The 21,375-nt window shown below is 44.5% G+C and overlaps 1 long non-coding RNA gene across 1 annotated transcript in view; it reads left to right on the plus strand.

The window, feature by feature from the left end:
- LOC128423752 (uncharacterized) overlaps positions 1 to 4,554 on the plus strand; it is a 30,332-nt gene extending 25,778 nt beyond the window's left edge. Inside the window, exon 3 of the long non-coding RNA XR_008332830.1 lies at positions 3,996 to 4,554. This is a non-coding gene — a long non-coding RNA (uncharacterized LOC128423752). The remainder of the gene's footprint in view (positions 1 to 3,995) is intronic.
- Positions 4,555 to 21,375: the final 16,821 nt, after the last annotated feature.

A 21,375-nucleotide genomic window follows, 5' to 3' on the forward strand; every position in this document is an offset into this window, starting at 1 on the left:
TATATATATATATATATATATATATATGGAAGGACTTTGTAAGATTCTATTTAGAAGGTCTCATCTACAATATTAGAGCTATTAAGCTGTTCTGGCTCTTGCCCAAACACACAGAGAGGGTCTCATTTGTAAGTAAGAAAAAGGTCTTTACTCAGGCTAGTAACGCTGCATATTTGGCAGTAGGCACAACACTCAGGAGTCGTGACTGGTTCTGAAGTTCTAGCCCTGCTCTAGAACAACTGACTTCAACTTCAAAACCAGACAGTGACATAGATGTCCCAATGAGTTTCCCTTCCACCGCCCCCCCCCACTTTTTAAAGATGAGACAGGGTGCACTCACTCTGGCACAGGGACTTTTTCTGGAAAAAAGTGACAATTATTAAATCCATTTAAAATATATATCTGCATCCTAATTTTATAAGTATTAATTCATACATATATTTATATTGTTACAGGTATTGCTGTATATATCTGCTTAGGAGCTGGTTCCTTTAAGAAACTTAGGGTGTATGATATGCAAGAACCGCTCATATTTTTCATGGAACCCTTAAAGACTTGATCTTCTCATTAAGATCAAGGAATGAAACAGGAATTAGGAAAGAAGAAAAAAACCCTGTGTGGATAAACTCAGCAGCAAGATTTTCAGAAAATCCCATCCTTATTTATAAGACACTGTCAATCACCATAAGAAGAAGAGGCAATTCATCTATTGCTGTGATGAAAATTTCTCCTACATTTTTTTTAACCATAAGTTAATGAGAGTAGAAATTGCATTTGAAAGAAATAATATTTTGTTGAAAATATCATGGGTGTAATGCAGGGGTTTTCATGTGCTTGCTTTACTCTTGAAGCAGCCAATGTGTGCTTGTGTGTATTCCTTCCATTCATTCAATTGACCATCTTATAAGTGGTCTGCACTCTGGAACCATCCTTGGTCCCTGTGCTTCAAGTAAGACCCATGTGAAGACATGCTAAAGTAACTCCAGAAACAGACAGACACAACCCACAATGACAAGGTACGCTCATACCCACATAGAAATTCTCAAGAAATTCTCAAGTGCCCTGAGAATGAGGTAGAAAAAAGTAGAAGCCTCTTTTGCAGAAAAAGAAACAAATGTCAAGGAACTGGAGAACAGCATCCAGAACAATACTAAATTCATCACGCCAGGTATTACAGTTTTTCAAAGAATGCTGTTTCATTCTTTGCAACTTGTACAACATGAAAATGCAGAACACGATGCTTTGGATGAATGGTGAGAGGATGCAAAGTGAGGCTTCATTATGAATTGATACTCAAGTACTTTCATCCTGGCACACCACCATATGGTCTAATAATATATGACCAAAGCTGATGACTCATCATGTGCAGAAAGCCAATATTGTTTGTGTGATGCTTGTCCTTTTATTTCATTCTTTAAAAGAAAAAGAAAAATCCCCACACTTATTTAATTACAAATCCTGGGACACCATCTAGCAGTCATTCAGGTTTTTTCCAGAGCCTTCGTAATGGAACATACCACATTTCACTGATAAACGATATGTCTATAACACAGACAGTTCTTTTATCAACACCTCAAAACATGCCCAGGAGGCCCTAAACCTACCAGCTTGATCTTGAAGTGGAACCCCCTTTGTGAAGAGGGCACATTATGAAGCTCTGATTCTAAAAGGGTCAGTTTAGGCCAGGGGTAGGCAATGCTACCTTCCAGATACTATGGATTACAGCTTCTATCACCCTTCACCATGCTGGCTGAGGATAATGGAAGCTGTAGTCTAAAGCTTATTCCTGCATCCTACCAGCAGTAGCAATATGGTCCTTATAAAGGGTTCGGGGAGAAGGCACAGCTTAAGAATGCTCTGTTTACTTAAACTGCTGTAAGAACAACCCAGGGCCAATGGCTGTTATAGGATCGTCTACATGGAAAATGTTAATGGCAAACATGCTTCTTTTGGGTTTGTTTGGCTATATAAAATACTCTGTATAGCAAAGTGTCCACTTGACAACTACATACCCACCTACCCATAGTAGGTATCCCTGAATGTGCTTCTCCCATTCAGCCTTTCTGCTATTTTAATATATAGGTAAATATAACAACAACAACAACTTTATTATTTATACTGGCCCATCTGGCTGGGTTTCCCCAGCCACTTTGGGCAGCTTCCAGCAAAATATGAAAGCATAATAAAATGTCAAACATTAAAAATTTCCCAATACAGGACTGCCTTCAGACGTCTTCTAAAAGTTTTGTAGTTCTTTACAAATGTTTTGGTTCGTGGTGCCAGTAGTACCGTCTTACCAAACTGAGGCACTGTACAGAAGATGAGGTATTTGTTGAGTCAATTCACTTTGATGCTGCAGAACTTATACTACTTGGCACTTCAACAATCCAAGTAGAGACACTTCAACCAACGTATGAGACAGGCAGGAATTCTGTCATTCAAAGAGATGGTTGGAAGTGCAGGCAGCCAAGAGACCATGTTTGTTCATCAAGTGTGGGTGTTGACAGAATTTCCAAACCTCAAATCCAAATGGCTATCAGGCCTGAGTGTCTCTCCTTAAAGGGGCAGGCACACAGCCAATACACTACTATGATATATTAACCCTTGGAACAGTTTATCTTCCATCCCTTCTGTGGGTAACAATGAAAAAAGAATACTGAACAATTTAAATTCCCTAGAGTAGTTGGTTTGGGGCTAATAATAAGAAACCCAAAGGGAGAAATTGGACCTTAAAAATGATCTATTAAAATGCAATCCTGTAGTGTCTACTTAGAAGTAAGTCCTATTGAGTTCAATGAGACTAACTCCCAGGTAAGCTGATATAGAATTCATAGAATCATAGACTTGTAGAGTTGGAAGGGGCTATGAGGATCATCTAGTTCAACACCCTGTAATGCAGAAATATTTCGCCCAACATAGGGCCCAAACCTACTGACTGAACTATTGTAAACTGGCTAAGCAATAACAAGACAGGGGTGGAGAAGGAAGGTGAAAAATGAGCCTAATCTAAAGATCTAGCGACCTTGCTCAAGCAAGGCAGAAGGTGGTGGTGATGGATACACTCTGCCTTTTTGAAATGGTTCCTCTGTTAGCTTTAAACAACAACAACAAAAACCCAATTTCCCCTCCCAATGAGCTCGTTAATTAGGGAGGGCCTTGGCTCAGTGGTCGAGTAGCAGCTTTGCATGCAGGAGCTCTCAAAGTTCTGGGTTCAAGGCATATTCAGGAAAGAGCATTGCCTGAACCCCTGCTGAACTGCTGTCATTCAAAGTAGAAAATCCTGAGCTAGATGGAACATCGATCTGATTCAGTATAAGATCCTGTGATCCCAATGGGAGAGAAACTATGGGCTTTCTCTTCTCCCATTGCTTTCCCCCATGGAAAACCACTTTTTAGCGCTCAATCAGAACAAATGGCCATTTGGGTTCCCCCGAGATTGCCATTTGTTCCGATCTATTGCAAACAAATTGGAAAAGAGTGGGGCATGTGAGAAATCACTCAGACCCATGCTTTCTAGGCATGGTACAAGTGAATGAGACCTAAGTACAGTATCAGGACACATCCTCATTTGAAGGGCATTCCAACATAACGGATCCAATACCTCCCCCAATCCACCCCTGACAGACCCTAGACCACATTCCCTGCCCTTCCTGCATGGCAGGAGCGGGAAGGACAGCCATGGAGGTGAAATTTCCATGTGTGTGTGTTGTGCCTATTAAATGGCAGGAAGAAAACACTGATTTCCCTTCTCTCTCTGTGATGTCCAAATGTTCTTTTCCTTCACAAATGGGTAGCTTTTTCAGCTTACTGGCTCATTATTCTAGGTCTCTATCAAGATGTACTTGGCAATGACTGTAGATATGGAAGGAGGTGATCTTTATGAAAAGGCACTCCTGGCTTCCATTTCCAGCCTACCAAATTTGCTCAAGAAACCAGCAGATGCTTCCGCATTTCATAAAAAGGAAGAACTTCATGGGAAGTTTCCTTCCCTCCAGGAACTGATCCAAAAGTCTGGCATTTCACTCCACAAGAGCATAACACAAAGTGGGAACTTTCTCTGAAGCACCTCAACTGGAACCGCCATATTGTCTGGGGATCTTCCAAGGCAATTGTCTTTCTCCTCCTCCGGTGAATGTTCCAAGGAGAGATACACAGGCTGCAATTTTGACATGAAAAAGGAGTATCTTCCACACAGATTATCATCAAGCGTGCATGAGATGCTCATTTGAAATTCTCCTCTAATTGTAAAGGCCCCCTTGAGGAGAACAAATAAGCCCCGCCATGTCTCCTAATCTTGCTGCACTGGTTGTAGAGCGCAGTGTTCGCTCCTAATGATGACACAAAAGCTGCTGTAAGCTTTCCTTTTGTGTCTCTCCTGCATAAATCAGCTGTTATTCAGTGATTCAGTCCTAACGGGGGAGAATCATTTTTGTGCTTTTCATTCTTTCCTCCCAGAGGGCAACAGATGTAATAACTTATTCCCTGTCTAGCACATTAGGGCTTGAAAAATTAATGCGGCGCTGCTGTGTTCTCTGCTTTTCCGCTATACTTAGAATTTAGGGTGAAAATATATTAAGTAATAAAAAGCTTATTTTAAAATTGTTAATGCACTTGTCTGTTTTAATGCCTCCGTGAATCCTCCCCCCACCTTTCGTTCTGTGAAACAAGGATTTTAGTAGCTAATATTCAAGAACTTCCTCTTTTCATTTGCTCCTGGTGCCTGCCGGTTGTTCTGCAAACAGACCAAGAATGAAGAGTCAAGAGACAGGATGGGTTGAACTAGGGCCTCAGTTATTACTGCAAATATCTTCTGGAAGTGGGTGAATAAAGAGCACAGGTAGTTGGTCTTGGTTAACTACCGTATTTTTTGCTCTATAAGACTCACTTTTTCCCTCCTAAAAAGTAAGGGGAAATGTGTGTGTGTCTTATGGAGCGAATGCAGGCTGCGCAGCTATCCCAGAAGCCAGAACAGCAAGAGGGATCAGATCACTGCTTTTGCTGCGCAGCGATCCCTCTTGCTGTTCTGGCTTCTGGGATTCAGATTTTTTCTTTCTTGTTTTCCTCCTCCAAAAACTAGGTGCGTCTTAGGGTCTGGTGCGTCTTATAGAGCGAAAAACTTGGTAACTTGGGGAAGCCAAAACCCTGCCCAGGTCAAAGAGCATGAAAAGTCCTAACTCCATTAGCTGGACTACACCATTACCTTGAATACGGAAGCCTTCTACCCCTTCTGGGCAAGGTTATCCTCAAGGATGCTAGAAATCAAGTGTGGTGAACCTTTGCCTCTCCTGATGTTGCTAAACTACAATACCCATCAGACCCAGCAAGCTGAGATGATGAAAGGTGTAGCTCAGCAACACCTGTAGGGCCAATGGTTCACCACATCTGCTCTATATCCTAGCTCACATTCCCACACACTGAGTAGCCCTAAAATGTTCAAAAGTGCTTAAGGGTGCTTACATGTTCTCATTCTTCCCACCCAATTAAAATTTTTGCACCTCCCTGGCCATATGCGACCAGTTAAACTATTGAAATACACCAACTCCTAGCTTCTTGATGTCCAGCAGAGGCTGGCTGAAGCCTGGCATTGGCGTAAACATCCCACTGCCACGCCTCAACATGTGCATCTTGTCCCTGCTCTAGCAACCAGAAAACTGCACTCTCTTGTATCAGAAGAACCACCCCCTTGTTTGTGAACCACAAAAATCCACCACTAAAATCCTGCTCAGATCCCTCCTTCATCAGATGCATGGCACAAGAGATAAGACGTTTTCCACTCAGAATATGGAACATCTCTTGAAGGTTGCCCACCTGGCTCTATTATAGTATTCTGCAAATTCTTTTTTTAAAAATCCAGTGAGCTTTCATCACCTTTTCTTCTGAAAACATCTGCTGCTGCTGTGCGTTAAGCGTAGGCAGTGATTATTATGCTGATTTTTAAGGTTAATTTTGACAGGTGATTTATTGACTTACTAGTTAAGAAATCTCTGCATTTTTATAATACTATTGTTAGGCAGCCTTCATTATCTGAGGATGGAAAGTGTGAGAAATAAATGAAGAAGCAGCCTTACTGTCAATTGACAATAATCTTCCAAGGGTTTGAGTTAATTTTACATTGGAAGTGAATTGGTGAGAGTTGATTTTCAAACCTGCATATTCCTGGCTCATAGCCCATATTCCCATCTACAAGGATGAGACGATATGGTAGAGCTTTTCCAATGATTGTTATGTCCCTGGTGAATGCTGGGCTTTAAGTGTAGAAACAGTGTGTGGAAAAAAATCTTTCCCTAATATGGGATTAAGGGGAAATGGCTGTTCCACACGCCCTAATGCTGGGAAGAGATGCTATCCTTTCATGATGGTGGATGGAGGGAAATATATTTGCATTCTGCAGGAAGGATGAAGGTAATAACTTACTCTGCTGCTTCCCATTGATCCCTGTGGTTTTGTTTAGTGATGTCTGGAAATCATGAATTGCAGATTTGCTATCCTACTTGCAACAAGTGGTACATAGCAGCTGCCTGGTTGAGTGTACAAACTCATGTGATCTGTTCACTAAAGGTATGGACAAAGATGGTTTATAATGATTATGGCAAAACTAATGAATAAAATACAATTGAGCCAGAGACAAATTGAGAGGCAATTCTAAAAGCTTTGGCAAAGTTTTATTTTTTATATAAATGATACTAATAATATTCAGACTGTGCTGGCAAGATATGGCAGCATTTGAAATGTTTGATGCCTGCCAACTAACACTGGTGATTAGCGACAAAACTTTACATTGTGGACCTCCTGAAAAACATCTTTAAAATAACAAAAATGAAAAAGTTTTAATTTATGGCAGTGGTATATTGTTTCCCTTGCAGGGTAGCCATTGATCTCTCTCTTTCTCCCCCCTTTCTTATTACTTTCTTTTGGTTACAAATATGCTTGTGCTCTTATATGTTCATGGATTTTCCTTTTTTTTCTTTTTTAAAAAGATGGAAACATAAAAAGCAGTAGAAAACAATTACTTGGAACAGGCTGAAATAAATTAAGTTTTTGCATAATTTGACTACTACTGTGATGGGGGAAACAGCATATCATTAAACATGCAAATTTCAGAACAAACATTAAAAACTGAGAGGTGGTGTTAGCAAAATATGTATGGGATATTTTATATTCCTCCACTAATGATTTCAGCGACATGAACAAAAATCTAATTAGTGCCGTTTATATCAATCTTTTATTCAAGAGCTCTTTATACTATGGGTCAAGGCTTTATTTGGAACAAGAATGTCTGATGGACCAGTATTCTGGTTTAGACAGATGTACCAATAATCCAAATGCCCAGCTATCAAACTGTTTTGAACATGGTACATATTGCCCCAGTGTGTCTACTTGGAATAGGCAGGAAATGCTGTTGTGAAACTCTGGATGAAAACAACCAGCTACTTCGACAACTGCTACTGTCCTTAATAGAGACATTTGGAAATTGATTTCATTGCAGATACTTTGAAGGACCCATTTCATATGCTTAATGAGTGGCACTCCAGTCCCCATTGTGGAGAAACAGACAGCCATCCTCTGCCATCATGTACGTAATATAATAAGAAACCAACAACAAATTATGAATGGCATGGACTCCCACCACCAACGCTTGCTATTTCTCATGGCGCAAATCTGCTCAGGTCTCCACAAGTGCTCACATCACAGATTATGGATGATCTGCTACCTAAGCAGATCTCCCAGCGCAGGGATTTCCATATTTGCAATGTAACTTCTCCTCCTTCCTCTCTCTTTGTGCTCCAGCTTCCCAAATCTTCTCTGAAGCACTGGGAGGAAACCCAGGACAGATTTAGGTGTGCAAAGAGAGGATAGGTTCATTTGAACAAGTGGATGCCTCCCTACTGATGAGAGGGCATGTGCCTCTACCACAGGAATTTGAAGACTGCCCAATAAGTTCACGAAGTGGACCATATATGATCATCTAGACTGTATGATCATCTAGGCTGAAAAATGACTTCACACTTCTATGGCTCCATTTGTGTCCTACAGAAGAATGGACGTTTCAAACAACTTTAAGGGGGTGGGGTAAAGATTCACCTCAATATGAGGTGGCAAATGGCCGATCAGTCTTTCCATTAGCTTCAAAGAGCAGCAGAGCTGCAATCAGAAGAAAAAGCGGCACAACATGGTTCTTCACTGAGAATGGCCCAATAGGGATGGTGTTACTTCATGACGTAGCAACTCTGTTCAAATTAGGGTGACATGAAGAGCACTGGGATGCATAAGAGGGAGTTTTCAGTGGTGATGCCTAGATTATGGAATGTCTTTCCCAATGAGACTTTGCAATATGATTCTTACTGTCTCTTAGGCATCAGGGAAAAACATTTTCATTCATATTGGCTTTTAAAGTCTGATGCATCTGTGCAGTGCTTTCCCCCCTAAAAAAATGTATAGGGGTACTCTCATTTTACTACTCATATTGAAATACTGCCCCTCAATGAGGCCAAACTTAGATTCACAAAATGTTTAGGGTACACCTGTGTCCCCCCAGAAAAAAAGCACTTCATCTGTGAACCTTTTCCTGCCTTTTAAAAATTTCTGTCTTCTTATGGTCTTATTGGGATTGTTGGATTCAACTTTTGATGAATGATGGTATATAAATAAATGAGACAAGAATGTCATTTGATCTGTTTGATGCCAAAAGCTAAAAATACTTCAGCATTACATAAAACATGGCATTCCAGTAGCATATTCTGGCACTGGTGGGAAGAGAAATATATGGGTGTAAATGTTTAGGATCTGTGTGCCGTCTGGCGTTCCTTCTCAGATCAATGTGAGAAGCAAGAAAGACTACTGGAATGAAACCAGTAATGTTGCCATTCCAAGCTGTATTACTTTACAACATAACTACAGTGCTTTACAACATAACTACAGTGCTTTGTAAAGCACTTGAGATGGACTTCTCCACCACACAGCAGAAACATGTAATATTTGCATTGTGTGTGCCACTTGAAAGTAAATGTAGTTTTCTCTCCTTTAATTCATACATACAGATATATGGACATAAATATATAACAGGGACCTGGTTACTTAAGCCGACAAAATTAAACGAAACAGGAAAGTAAGCCATAGAAACAAAAACAAAACAAAAAACAACTCAGCACATTTGACTCTTCCTGCTGTTCTTCTGGGGATTGCAATCCGACCAACTTATTGCAAAAATGTGCTTTTGTATATAGAGCATTCAGAAATCATTTACTTAGCCTTGCACTTTCCATGAGAATGCTATGAATCACTATTTTCATTTGGAGAAGGTTATTACAGGAGTGATTTAACCAGAGAAACCCTTCCGTGTGGCCCAGAGGAGTGAAAGGTTAATGGCATAATGAATTCCTATAAAACAAATACTAGACTTTTACCATCCTTCAGTCAGCAGGTGGTAAATTAGCAGGTAATAAAGTGCCCATGTAATCTGCATCCACATGCCAATAAATAATATTCAGAGGCTAGTTTTACCTGCTGCAGTTTGATGGCACATTATTGCATGTGTTTGGCTTCTCTGATAAAGGAGGAAAGGTATGGTGAATGAACTGGTGGCAATATTGCAGGAGCTTGGCATCTAACACTGGTGTTTGCCTGATGCTACTAGATAGGCATATTTGGAATATCAGAGCAACATTCATAAATTTAATCAACATATGATTTCTGCAGGTGGCAAATACATATCCTCCCAGTCCCTTTAAACCCATGACATTTACTTTGCTATCATATTACCACTGTCGGTATTTCACACTTGTAATGGAATGGCTGCGGGTGGGGAGGGCATTCAGTTAATATGCAACAGAGATCTCTGGATGAAGAAAATGAAAATAACAGGCCACCCATTGCTTTGTAAGTTAAACATGTCGTTGAGCCATTTTGATAAGCAGGAGTGTTAATTATTGATTGAATCGGCAAGAGGTAAATAAAAAGAACGTATGTTGATTCTACCTAGCAATACGAAAAAATGCTCTATTGAAACGTGATGACATTAAGCAAATACCAATCAACATTAAAATAAATCCTCTCCATTGACTTTCTTTTTCAATCTGGAAGAAGAAAAAATCCTGCCAACTTTGAACCATAAGAGGATTTCTTACAATGAGTCACATCATGAGCTCATCACACTTAGAATGGCATGCACTAGTTGGCGTCAACTGTCTAGGGAAGGCTTACCCAATTTCGTTCCTTCCAGATGTGCTGTACCACAACTCAGCATGGCCAATGATCAGCAGTGATGGGTGTTGTGGTCCAGAACATCTGGAAAGCACTGTGTTGGGGAAAGCTACTATAGAGATACACACAAACACACACACACACACACAGAGAGAGAGAGAGAGAGAGAGAGAGAGAGAGAGAGAGAGAGTGTCAGGGATTGGCACCTGGGACCTTCTGCATATAGAAGGATTTTAGATCAGGGTGGAAGGTCCAAGGGTCAGCCCCTAGCATCTCCATGGGGAACTAGGAATTCTGCCTGAAACTCTGGAAAGCCACTGCTGGTCAGGTTAGTGAACTAGATGAACTTCTGGTTTGACTCAGAATAAGACAGCCTCCTGCCTTCCAAAGGATATGCTATACCACTGAACTTCACCTTATTAAAACATTAATTCAAGTGAACAAGAATGTACAGAGCTGTGCCAAGCATTCTAATTTTGCAATTCTCTCCAGCAGCACATCCTTTGCAGCCCAACGTATTACCCAAAAAGTACTACGCTTGCCAAGATTTCATGTTGTTTCAATGCGATGCAGTCTCATCCTCCCCCCCCCCCCGGACTTCAGCTTTTCTTCTGGCATGCCTTACTTGACCCATATTGCTGTTGGCTATGATGACCTATGTGCTTTTCACTACAAGCATCCAGATGCCATGTAAACATTGGGGAAGGGACAAAGCTCAGCAGAGAGCACATGCTTTGCATGGAAAAACTCCCTGTCTGAAATCCTGAGAAGCCACTGCCAAGCAGCATTGATGTTAGTGAGCTAAATGGACCAATAGGCACAGTCCTATGCCATTGTATCAAAGGTGGGATTTTGATGTCATCATATGGGTCACAACCACATATGACAGCATTAAACACCCATGAGAACATGTGATGCCCAGGACCATGGGGGTAAAAAAAGGAGGAAAACAGCACCAAGAAGGACAGGGGGATAATGCAGACTAATCATGAGTGTTATGAGCTAGGCTTAGGGAGATCAAATCCTCACTCATCTATGAAGCTCACTGAGTGAGCATGGGCAAGTTGTTATCTCTCAATGAAACTCAACACATGGGTTTATACAGAGGATAAAAGGGGGGTGGAAGTGAACTTGCATGCCACTTTGAGCTTGTTGGGAGGGGGAACAGAAGGAAAAATGATTAAATGAAGATAATAGATAAAATGAATATAGTGGCAAGTGCCAAAATGGGATTTGTTTTAAAATATTTTTGGATGGGCTATAGCAATGCCACTGGATTCTTATGACTTACACTGCTGGTATTATTATTATTATTATTATTATTATTATTATTATTATTATTATTTATTTATTTATTTATTTATTCCTGTCCATCTGGGCAGCTTATAGCATATATAAAACCACAACAAAACATCAAACATTAAGAAACAGAATATCCTATATGGGCAACAAACAAATATTCATTTCCAGACTTAGTAATAGCTAAAAGAAGGAGCTTTGCAGACCTGAATCCCTAATTTGAGGGTGATTATGCAATGTGTGGGCTGATGATTTTTTCTTGCTCTAGATCAGGGTTTCCTAAACTTGGGTCCTCATCTGTTTTTGGACTACAACTCCCACCATTCCTAGCTAGTAGACCAGTGGTCAGGGATGATGGGAGTTTTAGTCCAAAAACAGATGGAGACAGAAGAAGAAGAAGAAGAAGAAGAAGAAGAAGAAGAAGAAGAAGAAGAGTAGTAGTAGTAGTTGCAGTAGTTTGGATTTGATATCGCGCTTTATCACTACCCTAAGGAGTCTCAAAGTCTCCTTTCCCTTCCTCCCCCACAGCAAACACTCTGTGAGGTGAGTGAGGCTGAGAGACTTCAGAGAAGTGTGACTAGCCCAAGGTCACCCAGCAGCTGCATGTGGAGGAGCAGGGAAGCGAACCCGGTTCACCAGATCTTAACCACTACACCACACTGGCTCTACACCACACTGACTGAAATTTGGGAAAGTATGGTCTAGACAATTCTTTACCCTCAAAGGTTTCTGTGTGTCCAGCATAATGATGAATGCCTTCTTCTGAGCATTTGAGTCTTTACCCTTCACCCTCCCATAATTCAAAAGGGAGTTTGGCCATCAAGATTTATGTCTTGATAACCTCTTATCACTGAATAATTATCTCTGCTGCTGGCAGGAGTGCCAGCAGTCGATGTCTAGTCTGCTATTTCCTCCCTGGAAGTCCCCCCCCCCCCGAAATTTAGACTCTTCTGGAGAACTTGGGTGCCTTTAGCAATTGCACAGAAGCAAGACTCTGCCTGCTGAATCTTCTGTTGTCAGTGTGTCATTGTGACCTGGTAATTTAAGAAAGTGATGCCAGTCAAGAAAAGGGTGATTTTCACCTATTGTGAATTGGACTAAACTAGCCAATGCTTTGGCTGCAACCCCAACAGTGCTTCAGGAAAGTGTTCACATACTTACTGAATGGGCACAACCTGTGATTGAAAACACTTCCTCTGTGCAGGGCTAAAATTAGAAACAACTGAGTTGTTTTTTCTTTCAGGAACGGGACATGCCCCTTTGAGTTGAATTAACCAAGCAGTGAACGACAAGGAAGGGCTTTATCGCAATGCTGTTTAGAATTAACAGCTGCTATTCTTAAACTCTGACTGTGATTCTGAAGAACAGCAAACACATTCCAAGCTTTTGTCCTCCTCTCTTCATTGTAAACTTCATTCCCCACCACTCCAGCCTTAGCAATTGAGTTATCTACTCCAGGCACATATCGGGCCTCTTTACTGGAGAATCCAAGCACTTCACAATCTTTAATGCAGTTATCTATAAAGCAGCTCTGTGAGGGGAAAAAAAGACAAAACAGGACAATTGCTTCTGGTTTATAGAGCCAGAGCAAAGAAGCAAAGGCCACCCCCCCCCCACTGCAAGCAAGGCATTCAGAGCCACAGTCTAAAGAGTTCCCCACCCCCCAAGGCTATTGCAAGCCCATTGCTATCTTTGTAAAACCAGACCTTGAGTGATCTAATCAGACAAAGATAGAGCAAGATTACCGGAAGCATTTAAATAGCAACGGAATTGGTGCTTGCAGCTGACAAAGCCACTTCCGTCCTCGACAAAGGAGGTGGGGTTGCGAGCTTCACGCCCCCCCCACGTGCAGGGCTGGCTCCAGCCCCGCAATAGTTAGGGAATCCCAGTCCACCTTTCACCCCCGGGCCGGCCAATTGCCTGGCGCTGGGGGCGGGGCCTCGGCTATTTAACCTGGCTGCAGCCGAGCCCCCTCCTCTTTTCCTTCCTTCCCCACAGGTAATCCTCAGCAGGACTCCTCCCCCCGGTGATTAACCCTTCTGACTTTAGCCGGTTTGTAGTTAATAATAATAATGTCAGGGAACTGCCATCTGAAACGCAGGAGGTGAAAGAGCTCACAGAGGGTGAGAGAGACCATTCAGCTGAGGAGGGGACCAGCAGGGGGAGAAGTGGAGTTCCAAGGGAAAGTGAGTCGGAGGGAGGGCTCAGAGACACTTCAAGCGAAAACAGTGGGGAGGTTTCAAGACCTCCTGTAGGGAACCCCACGCCTCGCCGGAAACTGTCACGCCGAGAGTCCAGAAGACGCGTTTCCGTTAAGGAGCTTTTATGCTGGAAGAAGTTCCGTAAACGCCCACTGTCCGATTCAACGAGCGACTGATGGAGCCATGCTTAAGGAGCTCCATCAGAGACAGAGGTTTGTGGACTTAGCCAAACTCTGAGGGACTAGGATTTTACGCACGAGCAGCTCACCATCCCATCACAGCAATCGGACAGTCCCTGAAAGCAGCTTGTGCAAAGAGGCATCATGAGCAACCCAGCCGGAGCCGGGGGAGCAGGAGGAGCTGGAGAGGGTCCAAGCCTGGAAGAAAGGTACAGGGTGTTGGAGCTCCAGCTAGCGCTGCAAACGGCGAGGCTAGAGGAAAGGAGGGCACAGGATGCAGATAAGACAAAAGGCGCCCCACTAGCAAGAAAGATGCCAGGGTTGGTGCAGAAGTTTGGGGGGGACCCCAGGAACTATCAAGCCTTTAGGACAGAGATGCAGTATGCTCTCGAGCTGCAGTTTAACGACTTTCCCGACGAGGCATCGCGAGTGGCGTTTGTGATTGGCCATCTCGAAGGAGGGGCGAGAGACTGGGTTAGACCCCTGATGGCAGGGAATAGTGAAATGCTGAAGGACACAAGGAAGTTTTTTCGCGCCATGGATTTGATGTTTTCCAGCGAGATTGAACAGGGACTGGTGCGCAGACAATTGATGGCTTGCAAACAGGGGAGCCGATCGGTTCGTGAGTACTGGACTGAGTTTACCATGTTGATACATAAATTGGGATGGGACCTATCGGCGGAACCCATTCAAATGCTCTTTGAAGAAGGGCTTTCTTCGGCGGTGAAAGACGAACTTTCCCGGGCGCCCAGGGCGGAGTCTATGGACCAGCTGACCAAATCAGCGCTGACCATTGGAGCGCGCCAGGAGGCAAGAGCCTTGGAGAAGCGGGAGGGGAAAGGAGAGCGTTGGAGGGATTTCTGCATTCCAGAGATTCCAGAGCCAAGTTTCCCGCCAGGAGAGCCGATGGAAGTTGGAACAGCGCGCGCGCGCGCAGTTTCAAATCCCAGTGAAGGGAGGAAGAAGGAGGGAAAGAGCGCCAAGAAATGTTATCTCTGCCAGCAGCCAGGTCACTTTGCCAGAGTCTGCCCGCAAAGAAAGGAATGGCAAGGGATGGCGGGAGCTGTTGGGGGGAAGGAGGAGGGAGTCCAGGAGCCAGTAAAAGCCAACGCCTGGCTGCCACCGTCGGGGCACTGCAGCCAGGCCAAGGAGCAGTAAAAGTGCCCACTCCGGAACCTCCAAGACCAGCCCTAGTAATAGAGGTGTTGCTAGAGCTGGCAAACGGATACCCACTAAAGACAAAGGCGCTGTTGGACTCAGGCAGCTCCTGTAATTTTATGAGTAAGGAGTTTGCAGCTGAACACCAGATACAGACACTCCCTTTAAGCAACCCCCTGCAGGTGACCACGATCGATGGGAGGGAGCTGTTGGGAGGAGAAGTTAGTCTACAGACCGTCCCAATGGTTATGAGGGTGGCCAGGCACACCGAAAGGATAGCGTTCAATGTGGCCACCCTGGGAGGGGCTCCCGTCATTTTGGGAATGAGCTGGCTAGCGTTGCATGACCCGCTAGTGGGCTGGCATCAGAGAGTGGTCTCCTTTGGGTCAGCACATTGCCTGGAACATTGCAGAGAGGGAAAGGTGCCAGAAGGGGCAAAAGCCTTTCTAGCAGGGACGGAAGTGGCAGACAAAGGGAAGGTGCCCAAACAATACGCTGATCTGAGCAAGGTCTTCAGCGAAAGGGAAGCAGATAAACTACCACCGCATAGAGACTTTGACTGCCAAATTAACCTGGTCCCTGGGGCCCAGCTCCCCGTGGGCAAGCTGTACGCCATGTCAGACAGGGAAATGCAGGAGTTAAGGGAGTTTATTGATAAAAACCTGAAGAGGGGCTTCATCAGAGAGTCCAGAGCGGTGGGGGGGAGCCCAGTGTTTTTTGTGGACAAAAAAAACACGGATAAACCCCGGCTTGTAGTGGATTACAGGCGGCTAAATGCCGTGTCAGAACCAGTGACTTTCCCCATGCCCAGGATTGATGACATTTTGACCAGGGTGAGGAAGGGAAAGATATTCACGAAATTGGACCTGAGAGGGGCATACAACCTGATACGAATAAAGAAAGGGGATGAATGGAAAACCACCATGTTCACCCCTTTGGGGGCTTTTGAATACCTTGTTATGCCATTCGGATTACAATCAGGCTCCGCCTGTTTTCAATCGCTCATGAACCATGTCCTGGGACCTTTGCTCTACAAGAATTGCGTGGCCTTCCTTGATGACGTGCTGATATATTCAGAGAATGAGGAGCAGCATGTAAAGGATGTCAGGGAAGTGCTGAGCCAGCTGCAAGCAAACCAGCTGTGGGTGAAATTGGAGAAGTGTCAGTTTCACACCAAGGAGGTGGAATTCCTGGGGTACCGCTTATCAGACAAGGGATTAGCCATGGATCCAGGCAAGGTCCAGGCGGTGCTGGAATGGAAGACACCGAAAACGAAAAAGGATGTGCAAAGGTTCTTAGGGTTTGGGAACTTTTACCGTAAATTCATCAAGAACTTTGCCCACTTAACGGCTCCCATCACGGACTGTCTAAGCAGCAAGAAGAAATTCGTTTGGACGGCGGAGGCGGAGCAAGCATTTGAGGAATTGAAAAGGGCATTCGCTTCGGAAGAACAGCTCCTGCATGTGGATTTACAAAAACCCATGAGAGTGGAAACTGATGCCTCAGACCGGGCGGTGGGGGCGGTGCTGCTTCAGCCAGGGAGCAATAAGTCGGAATGGAGACCTTGTGCCTTCTTTTCGCGTAAGCTGAACAAATCCGAGAGGAACTACACCGTATATGACCGAGAACTACTCGCCATTCACGAAGCGTTCCGGAGATGGAGACACTTACTAATTGGCGCACAGCATAAGGTGCAAGTGTGTACGGACCACAAGAATTTGGAGTATTGGAGAACGGCACGAGTGCTCAACCAACGACAAGTGAGATGGGCCCAGGAGTTCTCCAAATTCCATTTTGAAATCTGCTATGTGCCAGGTCCAGAAAACATCAGAGCGGACGCTCTCTCTCGCAAACCTGAATATTTGGAGGGGGAGGGAGCGCCTGAAGAGAGACATATTATCCCAGAGGACCACTGGGTGTGTGGGGCGGCCTGGGTGGGGCAAAGGGAACTGGTAGAGGGAACGGTAAATGATGAATACGCCCAGGATAAGCTCAGAGGTTTAAGGAGAGAGGGAGAAGACCCCGGAGGTTTTGAAGAAAGAAACGGGGCATTGTATTACAAAGGGGCTCTATATATACCCGAAGGGGAATTGAGGGGGAGAGTACTCAAACAGCTGCACGACAATCCCACAGCGGGGCATTTTGGGCAACACAAGACCATGTGGTTGGTGACCAGGGAGTTTTGGTGGCCCAAGGTGAGGGAGGATGTACGGGAGTATGTGAGAAGGTGTGACCAATGCCAGAGAGCCAAAGGAGAAAGGCGGGCACCAGCGGGGTTATTAGAACCGTTACCCACACCAGAACGACCGTGGGAGGCGGTATCGATAGATTTTATGACGGATCTGCCTAAATCCCAGGGGAAAACCGCCATACTAGTCGTAGTAGACCTGTTAACTAAGATGGGTCACTTTGTAGCTTGCTCACATGCAGTCACAGCGGAAGAGACAGCGAAATTGTTTGTAGAACATATTTTTAGGCTGCATGGCGCCCCCTTGAGGGTGGTCTCCGACAGAGGGAAACAGTTCACGTCCAGATTCTGGAGGAAACTTATGAGCTTGTTGCACGTAGAGGTCAACTTTTCGACTGCCAGGCACCCTGAGACCAATGGGCAGGCGGAGAGGGTAAACGGTATCCTCCAACAATACCTGAGGTGTTATGTCAATGACAGAGAGAACGATTGGGTCGAAAAGTTGGCGCTAGCGGAATTTGCTTACAATAATGCAGAGAATGTGTCCACCGGGATGAGCCCCTTTTTGGCTAATTTTGGGTACCACCCCAGGGCGTTTCCAGGGGGAGGAGGGGAGAGATGGAGTGTCCCGGCCGCTGAACATTTTGTAGAAGAAATGGAAGCGATCCATCGTCAACTCCAACTCAACTTAGAAAGGGCCAAAGAAGAATATAAGAGGCAGGCAGACAAGAGCAGAAGGGAAGGTGAAACCATTAGGGTGGGGAGTCAGGTCTGGCTATCAACCCAAGGGTTGCCGTTCAAGGGGGGTTGCAAGAAATTGAGACCCAAAAGATTGGGACCATTTGAGGTCATCCAACAGGTCAACCCAGTGGCTTTCAGACTCCGGTTACCGAACCACATGAAACTGCACCCAGTATTCCACAGGTCATTACTGTCACCCTATAGGGGGGAAGGTGAAGGGGTATCCACACGGGGGCCAGCCATAGAAGAAAGGGAAAGCAGCAACCATGTGGCGGAAATCATCGACTCCAGGTGGAAGGGTAATCAGGTGGAGTATTTGGTCGCGTGGGAAGGGGAACCGGAGTCGGAAAACACCTGGGTGACGGCAGAGGAGGTCCGTGACGAGATCTTGATCGAAACGTTCCACCAAAGGTTCCCCAGGAAACCTCAGCCAATAGCGAGGTTCCGGAGGGAGTACTTTGGCACCACCGACGATGAGGAGGAACTGGAAGGATTCAGGGAATCGGAGTTGGAAGGAGGAACAGACTCCGATGAGGAGGAGTACTTGGAAACCGGTAACAGCAAGAGGTGGAGGGAAGTGTTCGAAACTTCGGAAGATGAGGGAGGTTCATTCAGGGGTTTTGCTCCCTCGCCTCCCACAGAGGAGGGGAGGGAAGGGGGTGAAGGGGGCCCTGGAGGGGAGGTGGATGTCAGGGAACTGCCATCTGAAACGCAGGAGGTGAAAGGGCTCACAGAGGGTGAGAGAGACCATTCAGCTGAGGAGGGGACCAGCAGGGGGAGAAGTGGAGTTCCAAGGGAAAGTGAGTCGGAGGGAGGGCTCAGAGACACTTCAAGCGAAAACAGTGGGGAGGTTTCAAGACCTCCTGTAGGGAACCCCACGCCTCGCCGGAAACTGTCACGCCGAGAGTCCAGAAGACGCGTTTCCGTTAAGGAGCTTTTATGCTGGAAGAAGTTCCGTAAACGCCCACTGTCCGATTCAACGAGCGACTGATGGAGCCATGCTTAAGGAGCTCCGTCAGAGACAGAGGTTTGTGGACTTAGCCAAACTCTGAGGGACTAGGATTTTACGCACGAGCAGCTCACCATCCCATCACAAATAATAATAAATTTTATTTATATCCCGCCCTCCCCAGCCGAAGCCGGGCTCAGGGCGGCTAACAACAATAAAACAGTACAAAAGTACAACACAAACAACACTCTAAAATCATTCATTATAAAATTAATTAAATTCAAGCCACTGGCCACCATTGGGCCAGAGCTCCGCGAAGATTGCCGAGGGAGGGAGTCAGGCTGTGCCCTGGCCAAAGGCCTGGCGGAACAGCTCTGTCTTGCAGGCCCTGCGGAAAGATGTCAAGTCCCGCAGGGCCCTAGTCTCCTGTGACAGAGTGTTCCACCAGGTCGGAGCCACAGCCGAAAAAGCCCTGGCTCTAGTTGAGGCCAGCCTAACTTCTCTGTGGCCTGGGACCTTCAAGATGTTTTTATCTGAAGACCGTAAGTTTCTCTGTGGGGCATACCAGGAGAGGCGGTCCCGTAGGTACGAGGTAGGTAGGTAGTTAGGACCAATGCCTAAGGCCAATACCTCTCAATTCCTGTAATCAATAAAGTTGTGGCCTAATTCGACCCATTCACCTGAATTCTTGTGTCCTGTGTCTTTATTTCTCTGGTGGGAGGCGGGAAATCGCCACGCAACACAATTCCATCTAGATACTTTAAGGTCATATTCTCTTACAAAGCATTACAGGCTGTAAATTTTATCCTTTCATTCCACAACCTTTCCCATTCTTTAAGCTGTATATTATTTCCAAAGTCTTTTGCCCAGTGTATCATTACCGATTTCACTTCCGATGAAAGGCTGTTTAATCGACTGGAGGCTTCCATTTACTGAACTGGGAGGGAGTCTACTCCCTCCTTCACCCCCTTAGCATCTCCTGCCATTTCCCACATTATTTTGAAGGATTTCCCATCCTTCTTAAACAGATTGGTGGGTTTCAGGGGGCTGCAGGGAGACTAAGCAAAAGTCCCCTCTCTTCCTGTTCCATTGATAGAAGCCTTTGCTGGATCAACGTGTCTTTTTCTTTTTCCACAAGGGATACCACTGGATACATTGGTTGTTTTGATTCTGCTGTTGATTCTTGTTTCTTGTTCTATAATTTCATTGTATTTTAATGAGATGGCAAATCAAGAGGAGGCATATACATCTTTAAAATGAATGCATAAAATCAAAAGTAAATTCAATACAATTGCAGTTATTAGTATTAGAATTATTACTATTTATTCGCTCCACTGGAACCTTGAAGTCAACCCTAGCCTTTGCTTCAAAAGGCAGGTCATAAAATAATAATGGTTTAAAAATACTCCTTTGTGAAGATATTCTCCTTCCTTTTCATGCGAGTCGCATAATGTATTTCTGAAAACCAAAGGTGACATTTTAAAAGCACTTGGGTTGTAAGTCGACTTATGTCTTTCAAGATGTAACATCCAAAAGAAGGATGGCAACTTCTGGTCACTTAAGTAAGTAAGTAAGTAAGTAAGTAAGTAAGTAAATAAATAAATAAATTCTCCAGTAATTTTATGCTATTTTACAAAGCTTGATAGCAGGCGACATTGTATTGCAATGCAGGTTGCGTGTCACCCCCAATCTCTGCCAAGCGGTAGCAAGATTCCAAGGGGTTCCAGTCGCTCACCCCAAGTTGTGTTTCCATTGAGAAAAGTGAGGCATAGTGGAGGTTAGCGTCTTTAGGAAACATGGTTTATTTTATACATATTTACACTTAAAGTCTTCAATGGAGATGGTGCAGGACATTATACCTCTCATTGCCCCCTCATAGCTTCAGCAAGCTTGGGTCCAAAGCAGCAGTCAGTCAGGGCACCCAGTCTCTTGGTGCAGCCTCCTCCAGCCAGTGCCAGATGGGTTTCCTCCTTCTTGTTCCCTGAACACCTTTAGATCCCCCAAATGACCCATTTTTCTGTGCCATCACACAGACCCCCACCATCACCTTGACAACCTCCCAAATCTCCTGCCTATGTCTACTTCTTGGAACAGGGGAGAAAGGGAGATTATTTATTTTTTGCATTGCCATTTGCCCTTAATGGCTCAGTAAAAGACTCCCTCAACAGCTCTGCATTTAAGCAGACCAGCCAGGCTGGTTTGCTAAGCTAACCCAATAATTTTTTTTGTCTGGTACAGTTCTGCAGCTTGTATTTCCTCTTCATATCCCAAATATTATCTAAATATTACTGTTTATTACTTTCTACCATTCACTAACAGACTCTGGTACCCTAGCTCTATGGCAATATGGAAAATGCATAAGCTGTCCTGTTTTTTCTCAGAAAAGGCACTCTCATTACTGTTTCCCACCAGAGGACAGTATCTCAGTATACTTGGTTTAATTTTCTTTTGCAATCGTTC

Source organism: Podarcis raffonei, chromosome 1, assembly GCF_027172205.1.
Source record: "Podarcis raffonei isolate rPodRaf1 chromosome 1, rPodRaf1.pri, whole genome shotgun sequence".
NCBI lineage: Eukaryota > Metazoa > Chordata > Lepidosauria > Squamata > Lacertidae > Podarcis > Podarcis raffonei.